We start from the raw sequence: 12,967 nt of genomic DNA on the forward strand, positions 1-12,967 counted from the left end.
CAGACAAAGGCAACACCTCACTGATAGTCTTGGGCTATTGTTCACTTCACTTTCACTGAGCACTCCCACAACTCTGTTTTCTGCATGTTTTACCGGAAATCTGAGGCTACAGAAACATCCCAAATTTATTCTGGATTTGTGAACCACGTTGCTCTTAAGTATCTACATTTTGACACAAGGGCCATAAAAACTTTTCATATGACATTTAACAAATTTCTTCCCTGAGGAACTGTAAAATTTAAAAAAGTGTTCCTAAAACTATAGTTTTATAAACCAAACAGTCCTTCAAATGGATCCTGTGCACTGCAACATGTTAATCCTATCTTTATCCTTGTTCATACTCCTGTCCTGCCATGGAAAATAACACTTCTAATTGTTCTTCTGTGTGCCACGCTTTGAGAGCATGGTTTGCTGATAGCAGACTACTTTAGCTAAAGTTAACAGTTGAAGAGTAGCAAAATATCTGGAACCCAGAGACATCCTGCATTTATAAAATTTTAGAAACATTTCACATTTGTGTCTATTGTACAAATGTTTGAGTAAATGCAATATATCTGTGCTAAGAAGAGTTCATATACTCCAGAACACAATCTGACATTTACTCCTATTTATTTTGAAATGCAAATGAATCTAGTTTATTCAGGATTCTTTTGCAGCTTACCATCTTATTAGTGATCATGCTGATAACTTGAATTTCTGAAATGTTGTTGCTAAGCAATGCAACTTCAGGCATGTAATGAGGCTTTCCAGTGGCTACTTGAAGATGAAGAAAATTATCTCAGCTTCACAGGTTGTTTGATCATCAACCACATTATAATGGTTGGATGATAAATAGGTTTTCAGCTTGCCCTCATTCTCCTGCAAATAATTTATTTTTGTATGGTAACTGAAGATCATACAGTATCAAGAAGAAAGTTGTATATTTTGGGATGCAAAGGCAAAACCAAAGAACTTGTGTAGTTCCTTTGTGTAACTTTCTATAAAAAGAAAATTCCTTCCTGCAGTTCATTACTTCAGGGAACAGTAGAGAAAAATTAGGATTCAAAATTGTCCCAGCAGGACCCCTCCCCACACAAGGTGATGCTGCCCCTTTGCCCCTCACAGTGCAGATCTCCCGTTGGTGGGACCTGACTGAGGAGACCCCCCAGCTTTGACAGGAACAGGCAGCTGTGCTGGCCTGCATGCTGGGGCAGGTCTTCTTGCACTGGCTTTGTTCTTAGGAAGCCAAAACCATACACTGAACCAGGACAGGTTAAATTCCTCTCACATGGCCCAGCCTGGAGCTCCCCAGTGCATTCAGGCAGAGCTCCCGTTCCAGGTGCTCCACAATGCGGCAGTACCAGCTGGAGTCTGGCTATTCTTGAATCATTTTTCCATTATTTTCCTTCATCACTGCAAAGCCCAGCCACTTAAGCCCACTGTCAAGAATCTGATATTCCCCTTTTCCTATGGGATGATCCTGGAGCTCTTCCTTTTCTTTTCCCCTCCATTGTAAACACCTTCAGCTGAAGTACATGAAAACCATGTCCTGGACAGGTAATCTACTCTTGTGCATGCTGCTCAAGGGAAAGAAGGTCCACCCTGACCTTCATGTCCCAGTGCTTCAATCCTCCACCCACCAAAAGAGGTAACATCTACAAGTGCAACCAAACCAGCATCTGAAGTATTCAGAAGTAGTAATAAGGCTAAAGGAAAGGCCAGGGGAAAATAAGACAAATCTTTATTCAAAACTAGACAAGGCCTGGGGCTACAAACTGGAGAATAAAGGAAATAAAATAAAATATTGACCTTCTGCTCAAAAAGTGCCTTACCTTCTCCCATGCACTTCACACTGCAGCAGACCAAGTGAGAAAGGTTGTGTAAGACTGCCACAAGAGTCATGCAAGTGGATTGAATGCAAGTTGTACAAATAACTGTCATACTGTCTCTTCAGTGCCTCATTTTTGCAGATTAATATTTTTGAAATAGGTGGGTGTTTTGTATATGTCCATGATATTAGTGTGCAGGGCTTTCCTTGAGGAATCTTGCTAGAATAAAGATGGTTGCTACTACTGAAAGCTGCTTTTGCAAAATTACAGAGCAGTCTTACATTGAAAAATTAAAAGTATAATGTAAGATGATGCAATTTCTTGCCCTGAAGGATTTATTTTTTATATACTTTTTCCCCTGAACATATCAATGTTCAGAGTGAGGCAGTAGTTTTAGAGTAGTCACCCACCCAGCCAAGACACATTTTTCTGTGGGTGAAGGAGTGACATTTTTCTGTCCTCATCAAGACAAAATTTTGGCTGTTTGACAATTAAAACCTTAAGAATCTAATCCTGGAAAAGAGAACATTTTAAAGGTTGTGGGTTTGACCATCTTTGATTTAATTTCTGGCTAAAAACCCACTAAATCCATACTTATGGTGTGTAGACACGAACCTTATCTAAACATCAGATTAGTTTCCTTACCTGTGGGCACACAAGCCTTAAAACTCATGCAGCCAAACGTTTGTGTTATACTCAGTGTGCTGTTCTTGTCACTGCTAAATGTTTGTGCTCCAGGAGAGATTTCTGTTCGCTCTGCTCCTGCGCGTTCTGTAGATGCCACTGACAGTCAGTAGGTGCATTGTTAGCTGCATCTCATTATAGTCACAGCCAGCAATGTTGAATCTTATAAGGAAGGAAAGGCATGTGGGCAAAGGTGGGATGATGGGAAGATTTTTTACTTTTAAGGAAGGAAGAGAAATTGGAAATTTAAAAACCAGACACCTAAGGCTTAGTTCAGAGCTGGTTGTGCAGCAGCACAGGTTATTCTCATGCACACAAACCTGGCATGAAAGCATATATCTCTCCTTTCCTGTGCTGAGAAAGCCAAGCGAAGGCACAGGCTCTGAGCTTCTGTGGAGAATGTCACCCCAGGTAGGCAGCACACCTCGTATTTCAGCCCTGCAGCATCGGTGCTAGGCAAGGAGCTCAGCGACTTTGATCCTCATAATGATTTTTGTCTTATCACTGCTGTTTGCTGGTGCAGGAGCAGCCAGGTTTTATTGGTTTGCGCAGTTCCCTTCCTCAGTGGCACACACGGTCTGGCTATCTGAGAAGGGGATTTATTTTCTGTATCTGTGATAAAATGTTTTCAGTTAAGTCATTAATCTTCTAGACTGACATTTAACCCTATGCGGGCCTACAATTTCAGCAGCTGGAGTCCTCTGCATGAAGAGCCTGATTAATTAATATCCTCCATTTCCAGTCAATTAGGAGGAATATATTTTCTAACACAGAAATAGCGCTGTCAAAAAAAAAAAAAAAGAAAAAGATACAACAACTAACATTCAATGAGAATAATCTGATAATGTAATCAAAGATTCTCTCTAGCGTGGCAGTTAAAATTAAACATTGTGAACAGTGCATAATGTTCCCATCTCTTAACAAGTTCATAAATACTTTAACCCTTAGCAGCCTGGATAATTCCAGCATGTTAAGCTTGTTGGATATGTTTGAGCCACACATACGAATATGTATACACACACACACACAGAGACAGGAAAAAAAAGCAATGCGTTTAAAAAATAAAAATCTTCTGTCTATATTGTTTTACCCTTTTACATTTATTTACATTTTTACAATGCTTTCTATCCTGTTTTACTGTTGGTTTTTCCTTTCGCTACCAGCACCACTGTGTGCTGCTCTGCTCAGGCAGCCCAGCCCGTGCTTAGGGAGCTCTGGCAGGCGGCAGCGAAGGAGATGGGCAGGGAAAGCAATTGGGTGGTAGGGGGATGCCGGTCCCCAAGCTGGAGGCTACCCTGGGGCCAGCTACAGGGTTAATGGGGAGTGGAATATGCAGAGAAATGTAGGAGAGGAGCCCGAGGAAAGAAAAGGATCCATAGCAGCCCGAGGACTGAGCTTAGTGATCTGTGTCCTGATCCTCCTGGGCCACACAAATGCTTCCTCTGCGCCATATGGGAGGGAGAGACTTAAGTGGTTCAGGCAGGTCTTGCTGGGGGCTCCTCATTCATGAGGAAGCTGATCAAAGGAGTCAGGCAAACGGCTTCTAAACTTGGGGTGAACTAGAGGATTTGTATTGCCTGTGCCACCTTCAAGGTCACTGATTGCATTACGAGGTCAAGCTCATGACAATGATCGGTCCCCACTGTGTGAATGACAAAGGCTGGATGCGAGAAAGTTTAGCTTCTGGTCCTCTTGTGAATGGACAGAAGTGCTTTTTAGCCATTGTAATTCAAGAATCCTCAGTCAAGAAGGAGACGGTGCCTCTAGAAATAAGATTAACAGCTAGTGAGCTTCACAAGAGGGCTTGAGGATTGATTAATACACTGGGGCTGCTCGATAGCATAGAAGTGCTACACATCAATTTACCCAGGGAACTGCCAATGCTGCATGAGATTAGAGCATGAGCCCATGATCCTCAGATATACAATCTTTCTTGAAGTGTTACCAGCTAGACCTTGTAATAGAGTGATTGCAGATGACGATGTATGAAGGGCTAGGGACGCAGGTGAGGAAGCTAAAGCCCCCAACGTTTAAACACAGAAACCCTTCAGCTCGGGAATAGTATTATATGTGTTTGTATGTGTGTATTTCCTTTTGCATAAGTAATTGATAGCTCGTTAGCAACCCATTAGAGTGAAAACTCCTGGGATAAAAAGCATGCTTGCTGTTTGTATTTGAAAACCTAATACAAATAGAAAAAGGAAAACAATTTTGGAGTCTGACATAGTCGTTTGCTGTGTAGCACGATCTTTCTCTGGCCTACAACTTTTATGATTAGCTGACTTCAGGGAGACAGGGAGTTTCCATCCTGACCATAGGAGCTCCAGCTCTACTAGGTCTGTAATTTTTTGCATTAGGATTTTAAACAGTTTGCAGTATAATGTCCTTTGTGCACCCCAAGGGTTCCGATCTTCACAATGCCATGAAATGGTCAAATGGTTTTCTTCTGGCTGAAAACCTAAGGGCTGGTAGAAGGAAAAGAAATTCCCAGCCAGAGCCATTCAATATTTCAAGTACAAACATGAAGGGGAACCACCAGCCCTGTTGTACAAGGCTTGGAGGGGGCTAGGGGCCAAGGAAACAGAGCAGCTACTGATAATGTTGTCAGCAGGAGGATGCTCAAGGCTGACAGGAAGAAAAATGCTGATCAGAGAGCAACCTCTCTTTGGCAGGTGGCTCTATCCACAGGTCAGTGCTATGAAGGGTATAAAATACCAACACTTGTACGGTAAACTGAGCAAGGTTGCTGCCTTTCAAGAGAAGGGCTACTCCGCTCTTGCCAAGGGTTTGCCACAGTCACCAAGGAAATGGAGGATTTAGATCCAAGTTACACCATGCACCATCCATTTCATCCAGTAACTGCAACATAAGCTTTGAAACCACACAGGGTGAAGGAACCAAACTCAGCTTCCCCCTCTCCACCCTCCCAATGTCCAAATGATGGACTGTCACTATCCCCACTCTTCTCCTCTTGACCCAGCTCTAGGCATCTTTTCCATGAATGTGTGCAGAAGATGTGAGTACCTTCACAAATGCAGCTCTCAGAAGATACTGGGATAAATAGGATACATTTTTCAAGAAGAATTAATTTTATGCAGTTATACATCTGACCAACCAAGGTATCTCATTTGAAAAACATTGATAAATGAAGGAGAAAATAATGCTGATCCAGGGTCAAAAGCGGTTTCTTTGCTCTTTTATTTATTTCACAACAGATCAGAGAATTAGGGGAAGAAAAAATAGAAGTCTGTACCTTGAAATATGTCAGACAGAAGTTTTGTTTTTAATGTGCCTTGCAATAAAAAAAGATCACCATGTCTTCCACATTTCTAGCATGTAAATTGTTTTCAGATTTTAGCATAAATAAGTTTTGCATAAATGGAATCTTTTATTTGGCACTGAATATGTAAGACAGACAAGACATTTAAAAATTATGGGAAAATTATTCATTTTCTCTGACAATTTCTAAAATCAAAGGCATGTGTTTTGGAATAATACATACTAACTAGGAAAATAATTTTTAAAAAGTCTTTCACAAACATTACCAAATTAAATACAACCTTCAATGCTGTTCCTGAAACACATATTTTCTTATCAGAGGCTCTCCGTGTTAAATTTATTCTGTTGTGTTCCTTTACATCATAGCAATGACAATGAAATAGTCAATGGCTGGAAAATACACATTTATGCAGGAGAAATAAGTGCATCAACACTTTCTTCTGAGTCTTTAAATGCTCTTTATCATTGTATTTAGCAGACAAAAGCAACATCTCATTCACAACACAGGAAACTTAACAAAAGGCAAGCAGATATCGTTGCTACTTCATCCTGTAAAATATTCAAATGGAAACAGTGAGTTGCAGGTGAAGTACGGAAAATAATCTTCATCTTAAGAAGAAGGAGAACGTTATTTCTGACAACTGGACCAAACCCAGTAATACATTTATTTTGTGAGGAACTGTGACAGGGCAGAATGGAAAAGGTCAGTGTGGAGCCCAGACTGCCTGCAATCATTGGACAGCAGCATTGTCTGGGGAGGGCTGAGCCGAGCGGAGCACGGCAGGCGTGTCACAGCCTGGAGCAAGCCACAGAGACCAGCCAGCCACGGGCAGCTCTGGAGCCCGAGCAGGCTGCAGCCCGCACCATCCTGCAGCTGTGCTACAGGCCCAAGGGCAGGAAGGGCCCTTCCTCCCCCAAACACAGATGTTTCTTTTGAAACTGTGAGACATAAATACAGAATTATTAATGATAAAGCCTGCAGACTGTGGGAAAGTGTGAGGGCATCTACCCTGGAAGGCTAACTAGCCCTGGAGACTTCTAGCGAAACAGACGTGGCTGCTTTGCATCTGTGTGCTGCTTCCGAAGAGGCAAGGAACACACATTTTGAATCCCACCCCTTTCCAGGATAAGAACTTTTAAATTTTTTTCTCCTGAAGCTTGCCTTCTGATATACTGAGCACTTTTCTCAGTTAAAAGTTTCAGTTACAGATTTCGTATTAAGCTTCATCTAAGATCACCACCAGCAAAAGCACTTGCTGAGTGCCTGGAATTAGTCAGAAATTCGCCCTTCATTGTGAGTGATTCAACAGCCTTCCATTATTCAACCATCTTCTTAGATCAGTTTTAAACCCAGAGAGAAGCCAGAGGAGACAGACCACCACTCTGATCAAGCCTGAAAATTCTGGTAGTCTTTCTAGCAGTGTTAATACTCTACAAATCACACAGGGTGGGTTTTTTAAGGTATTTAGGCACCTAACTTACACTGCAATAAATTTAAAGTTCTTTGAATGAATTCTTATGCAAGAAACTCATATTAGGGAAAGAATGCTTGTCCTTCTCACTTAAAATGAAATAAAAGATCTAAAGTCTGCTAACGAGCAGTGATATTCTTGAGTGCCAATTTAAATGGAAAAAATTGCTTTCATTATGCAGATTTTGATGCTGGCCGTGTCACGACACTACTTTCTCCAGAGGATTAATTTAAGTCCAGTAAAGCAGAAAAGAATCCCCTTGAAAGTGATGAAGTGAACAAGAAGTGAAATTGATTTATGCAAAGTATGAAAGTCCTGAAAGTGTTGTAGATTATGCAAATGATTAAAAAAAAAAAAAAAAAAAAAAAAGGGAATAAAGTAATTTGAAATTTGGAGGGGAAAAATCAAATTACATTATACAAAAAATAGTAACTCTTCAGTTAAAGGTCTTTTTATTTGATTTTGTAAATGGAATAAGTTAATAATAACTTTAAAAGAAATTAAAAATGCAATGCATATTAAAATTAGCCCAAATCCTGCCCGGCACTAGACCTTTGCCAACTCCTGTGACAGAAATATTGAATAAGAACACCCATGTGCCGTTATTTTTAAATAGCATCACTGCCTGCTGGCAGCTCGAATTGCAGTGCTTTAGAGAGTACAGAAAGAGGAATCTGATTAGTATCTAGTACAAGGTGCAAGTTCAGCCTCATTAGCCAGTGGTGATGAAAGCATTAACACCCTTCAAGGAGTGCGTTTACTCTGAACACATTTGCTCATTAGGAGGATGAAGGTCTCTTTCTTCACAATGCATCTGAGCTGTGAAAGAGTTTGAGGAAACTCTGCTTTATCAGGAGCTTTGTCTCCTCCTGCTGAAAACCAAAGGGAGGTTCCAGGGCACCATCATCAGGGACAGGACTGAATTCTCTCGGCAATGCCTCTCATAGGGCAGCTTGCTGCACCCAAGGTGTGAATGAGGTTTTCACTAAGGTACAGAGAGAAGAACTGAACTTCCAGTTAGTTGACATGAGCTCAGTAAAAATGCCCCATGCAGAAAGAGAAAACTCATAGCTCTGAGCCAAACAGTGGTTTAGATGACCAGTTTTCAGAGAATTGTCCACAGTACCCTTGGGCACATGAGTCACAGCCCTTCTGCCTAGCACGGCCATTGTCACTTTAGCCCAGCCACAGGTACAGTAAATGTTATTTTCCTGTGCATCAAGCCAACATTTCCTGTGTTCAAAGCCAACAGGAATGGCAACCTCCTATTGCATCCTGAATGGCGGCCATCTACTGCATCCAGTCACAGAGGTAGAAGAAATGAGGGAAGTAATTTGAAAGTGGACCCTTCAAATACTATTAGAGACAGTCAGGAGTTTCTTGACAAAATGGCCTGTTCTGTAGCAAGCAGAAATGCACATATCTGAAAGAAACTTTTGCCCCAAAACACTTGCCGTCTTTGACATAGGAACAAGACTGGACAGCAAAACAGACAATTAGGACACAGGACATGTCCTTGTTCCTGTCCTCATTCTCCTTCAAATAAGGGGATTTGCTTCCAGACCCACTCGAGCTGACTCCTCTTTTTTTCCTCCAGAAAAGAATTCAAAAGTTATCAGCAGAAGTGTGGCCATAGAAAAGGCTCTTTCTTAATATTGAGTCTCACCAAATTTAGCTGAACTATTGTGTTAGTTTTCTGGCACATGGCAGAATAGTTATACACATGGAAGACATGCAAAACAAAGGAATTGTTCCATGTTCTTTCAAAGCTGCTTAAAATTTCTTCCCACTCTGCAGCCTATTGTTGTTCAGAGAAACGTAACACACTGACACCCCTTACATGAATACTTGTGCACAGCTTTGTTAGCCTGGTACAAGAATTTCTACAAAAACTGTGACTTGTAAAGAGGGTCAAAATACAGATATACTTGCCCAGTGAAAGTTTAGAGGAAAATAGAGATTGCAGTCCATTCTCCAAGAAATAAATGCTCTTTTTTTTCTTTAAACCTCTCTTTCACAAGCTTCCAATGTCTTTGATTACAAAATCTTCTCTTCAGACATGATGAACTGCCAAGCCATTGTGTTATTGTTGGCAAAGATGCTGTCTTCATCAGCACTGTCAGCATTTCGTGTTGTGAGTTCCATTATACATGGCTAAAAAAGAAAATAAATACACTGTTCAGGGAAAGTTGCATATATATGCGAACACAAAATCCCGCTACTGTGCCACACTAAAAAAGAGGAATTCTGATATCCAAGAAAAGATCCTATCTGTATCTTTCACCCTTCTGATCTCCTGTTAACTATGCATGGAATATGTTAAGGCATTTTATTATTTTGGGAAATATTAGTTTACTATAAAATTACGTATTATTTAATCATCACCAGCTGCATCTCTACAAAGATGGTGACTTTGTGGGAATTATCACAACAAGAGGTTACTCCAATAGGAGACTTCTAATGAAAGGGAATTATACTGATTATTAATGAGTTCCAAATGAATTCAAGTCCCATGGTAAGGGTAGGCTTAAAATAACACAGAGGCAAAAAAAAACAACCTGCAATGGAAAGTGGTTGATCTGATCAGAGGTGTATTGAAATGTAGCTTCAAAAGAGTAATCAGACAGAACTGAGCCAATTTTACTTGCAAAAGTAATTATTTTGCTTATGTCATACTTGCTTCTCAAAAGTGTTGAAAGAAGAACATCATGCTCCACAATCCATGGATATTTGTACCTCCTCAAGAGACAAATGCAAAACAATAAAAAAGAAAAAAAAAAAAAAAAAAAGGAAAAAAATTAGAAAAAAGAAAAAAAGAAAAAAGAAAAAGAAAAAAAAGGGAAAAAAATAGAAAAAAAGAAAAAAGAGGGTTGCATACTCAGAAGAGGAGGAAAAAAAAAAGAGTGAGAGAGGTGTAACAGACACTGATCATTCCCAAAATGTGTTGAAACTAAAGAAAGAACGAGCATTACACAGAAGGTTGGTTATGCCCCAGAGCACTCCAGTGAAGCCTGAAGATAAATGCAATGTATTGTCAGCACAATTCTTTGTTATAAAGAAACTGGTGCCTTTTTTTACCATACTGTATTATAGGCTCTCAGAGAAGGCAAAAACAAAGGAAATAAGACTGTTAAATGTGGTCACATAGTGTTTTGAACAGAAGAAATGGTAGTTTTTTATCCTGGGAGGCACCTTCTGACATTGTAAGATTTGCACGGCTGGCAGCCCCAGGTACTACTGTTATAGTGCATTCTGTGGTATGGACGTGAGCCACCAAAACTGCAGAAACAATTTTGGCCAACATAAAGCTGACATTTCTGGTACCTAGAATTTCTTCTTCAGTGTGAAATGAATTTCTGCTGCCTCTGTTTTCTATGCTGGGCTGTGTGATGCGTGCTGCCTTCAGCATTAATCCCTTGCCTCGGCAGGATGCACCATCCCACTTTGAGTGCCAGAAACCCTCCAACCTCTGATCCCCACCTCCACAAAAAGCTGCCAAGGAAGATTTAACAACTCATAAGGGAAGTTACATAGAGGGGAGGAACATGAAGTTTGCCAGAATGTAAACAGAACAAAAGTGCTTCCATAACACCTTTCCACCTGTGGCCATGCTCCATTAGGCTTCACTGAGATGGATAAGGAGTGAAATGCATCTCTGCCCATGGGTCTCTGGATTTTATTTGCTTTTTCTTTGTGAGGTTGTTCCAGAGAAAGTGGACTGTGCTGTTTCTCTGACATTGGATGCTATGGTCCCCCTCTAAGGTAGGGCAAGAGTCCTCTTCTGACTAAGCTGGGCTCCATGTACCACCTGGACTTGAACCGAGTAAAGGCACACTGGGGACAAGGCAGATTGCTGTGGGGCTTGGCATCATGAATAAATTAATTACTGAGCAGATCCCCTGAAAATTCCCTTTCTCCTCTTTTTTCTTTCCATTCCAGAGTTACTCATCCAGCGAGCAGCCACATGAGGCAGGCAAACCTTTGGACACACAGCCACTGTGCATATTATAGTAAAAATTGGCAGCTGGTAAGTTAGGTTGCTAAAGACAACATTAATCTGCTGGTGATGTAAGTACTCCCAGCTAAGAGTGTTGTGTCAGTAAACTTAATCTGTAATTAGCAGAGTGCACAACCTTTATTTTTGTTGGCATTCACAAACTGGATTTTAATGGCTAATGAAATATAGGTATGTTCCTTTTATATGAAAGGATATTTCCAGTTTTTATAGAAAAGGATATTTCCTACTCAGTCTCCTTGAAGTTGTGGGATTCCAAAATCAAACAGGTAAGTGCTCTGCAAGAAAGCCACATCTTCCTGTGATTTCTTAATATGGGCTAACATTATATTCAATTTCATTATGTTAGCTCATCTTCTCAGTATTATATCAAATACTAAGAAGGAATACTTGTGCTCAATAGCATTGCAAATCCAGATGTCCCATGGGGGATCAGATAATTTTAAATGTTAGGAAATTGGGAAATGCCAAGAATCTCAGCTTTCTAAAGCACATGCAATATATGTCAGGACATGTAGCTAACCAAAAATGATGGATGAATACAATAAAGTCTCCAGAGAACAATGGAGAACTAAAACACATTTAAATTTGAAACCAACAGCAGCATATTTTCTCAATTCCTGGCAGATAAACAAGGTATGTGGGTTACATTTCCTTGTTGTGTTGACCTGCCTCTGGAATCCTGTGTCATGCTTGACAGGCTGTCACGGCTCACCCTCCTGCAGGAGCAGTGTGACTTTCGTCTTCTAAAGAAGAGGCACTGGGCTGAGGTTAGGACCTGTTCTTGGCTGTCCACAGTTGCTGGGACTGCCTTTCACATGCTCATCCCTAATGCATCCATCTCCTTTTGCACTTCACGGCACTACTGAAGTAATTTGCTGATAAAGATAGTAAACTGAGAGACATAAGCCTGCAAGTTTCTTGGTCCTTATCAATTCTTTTTGACCCAGGGTGTGTGTGTGTGGCTGTCATTGATATTTTTGCAATTCCAGTGCCTGAACAGAGGAACTCATGCCATTTCAGGCACACAAAACATCTGTACAAGGCTGAGAGTCATGGCACAAAACCTGCCACACAGCTTGGACCAACACCTGTGGACTGGTGTGATGCTTTACAGCAATTGAGACAGCCCTGCATGGCTATGGTTAAGTCATAAGAATCTCACCCTTGGAGTAAAACTTGGAAAACACAAGATTTTGCAAATATAAAACCCAAGTCCTAATATTTCAGTCATAATTGCCCTCTCTTTGTTTTCCCACATTCCAAAGCATAGTCTCAGTTTATTCCTCTGGATGTTCCCTGATTCAGTATCAGTGGAGAAAACTGCAGGCAATCAAAGACAAATTAAATATCTGCTTTGTGCTTGATAATTACTTTTTGAAAAAAAATTATCTCACATAAGGAGAAAGAGGAACTAGACTGATTCTGACACTCCTAATGTCTGTTTCCCAATTAGAGTTAGTAGATATTTTGCAGTTACTTGTTCTTTTATATATACATATATATGTGTGTGTGTTTTATATTTTTCTTAAACCTTGTTTCTATTAGTAACTTTTAAAAAATTAACTTATTTTTGCCATTTGTCTGTCTTTTATTGCTGAATATGAAATACTCATAGTAGTAGTATTCTTAGAAGTGGTTTATTGCCTGATGTTGGCATTTTGTTTTTTCTTTGGGAAAATAAGCTTTTTCATAGCTATTTTAGAGGC

The sequence above is a fragment of the Prinia subflava genome, chromosome 2 (assembly GCF_021018805.1).
Source record: "Prinia subflava isolate CZ2003 ecotype Zambia chromosome 2, Cam_Psub_1.2, whole genome shotgun sequence".
Classification (NCBI taxonomy): domain Eukaryota; kingdom Metazoa; phylum Chordata; class Aves; order Passeriformes; family Cisticolidae; genus Prinia; species Prinia subflava.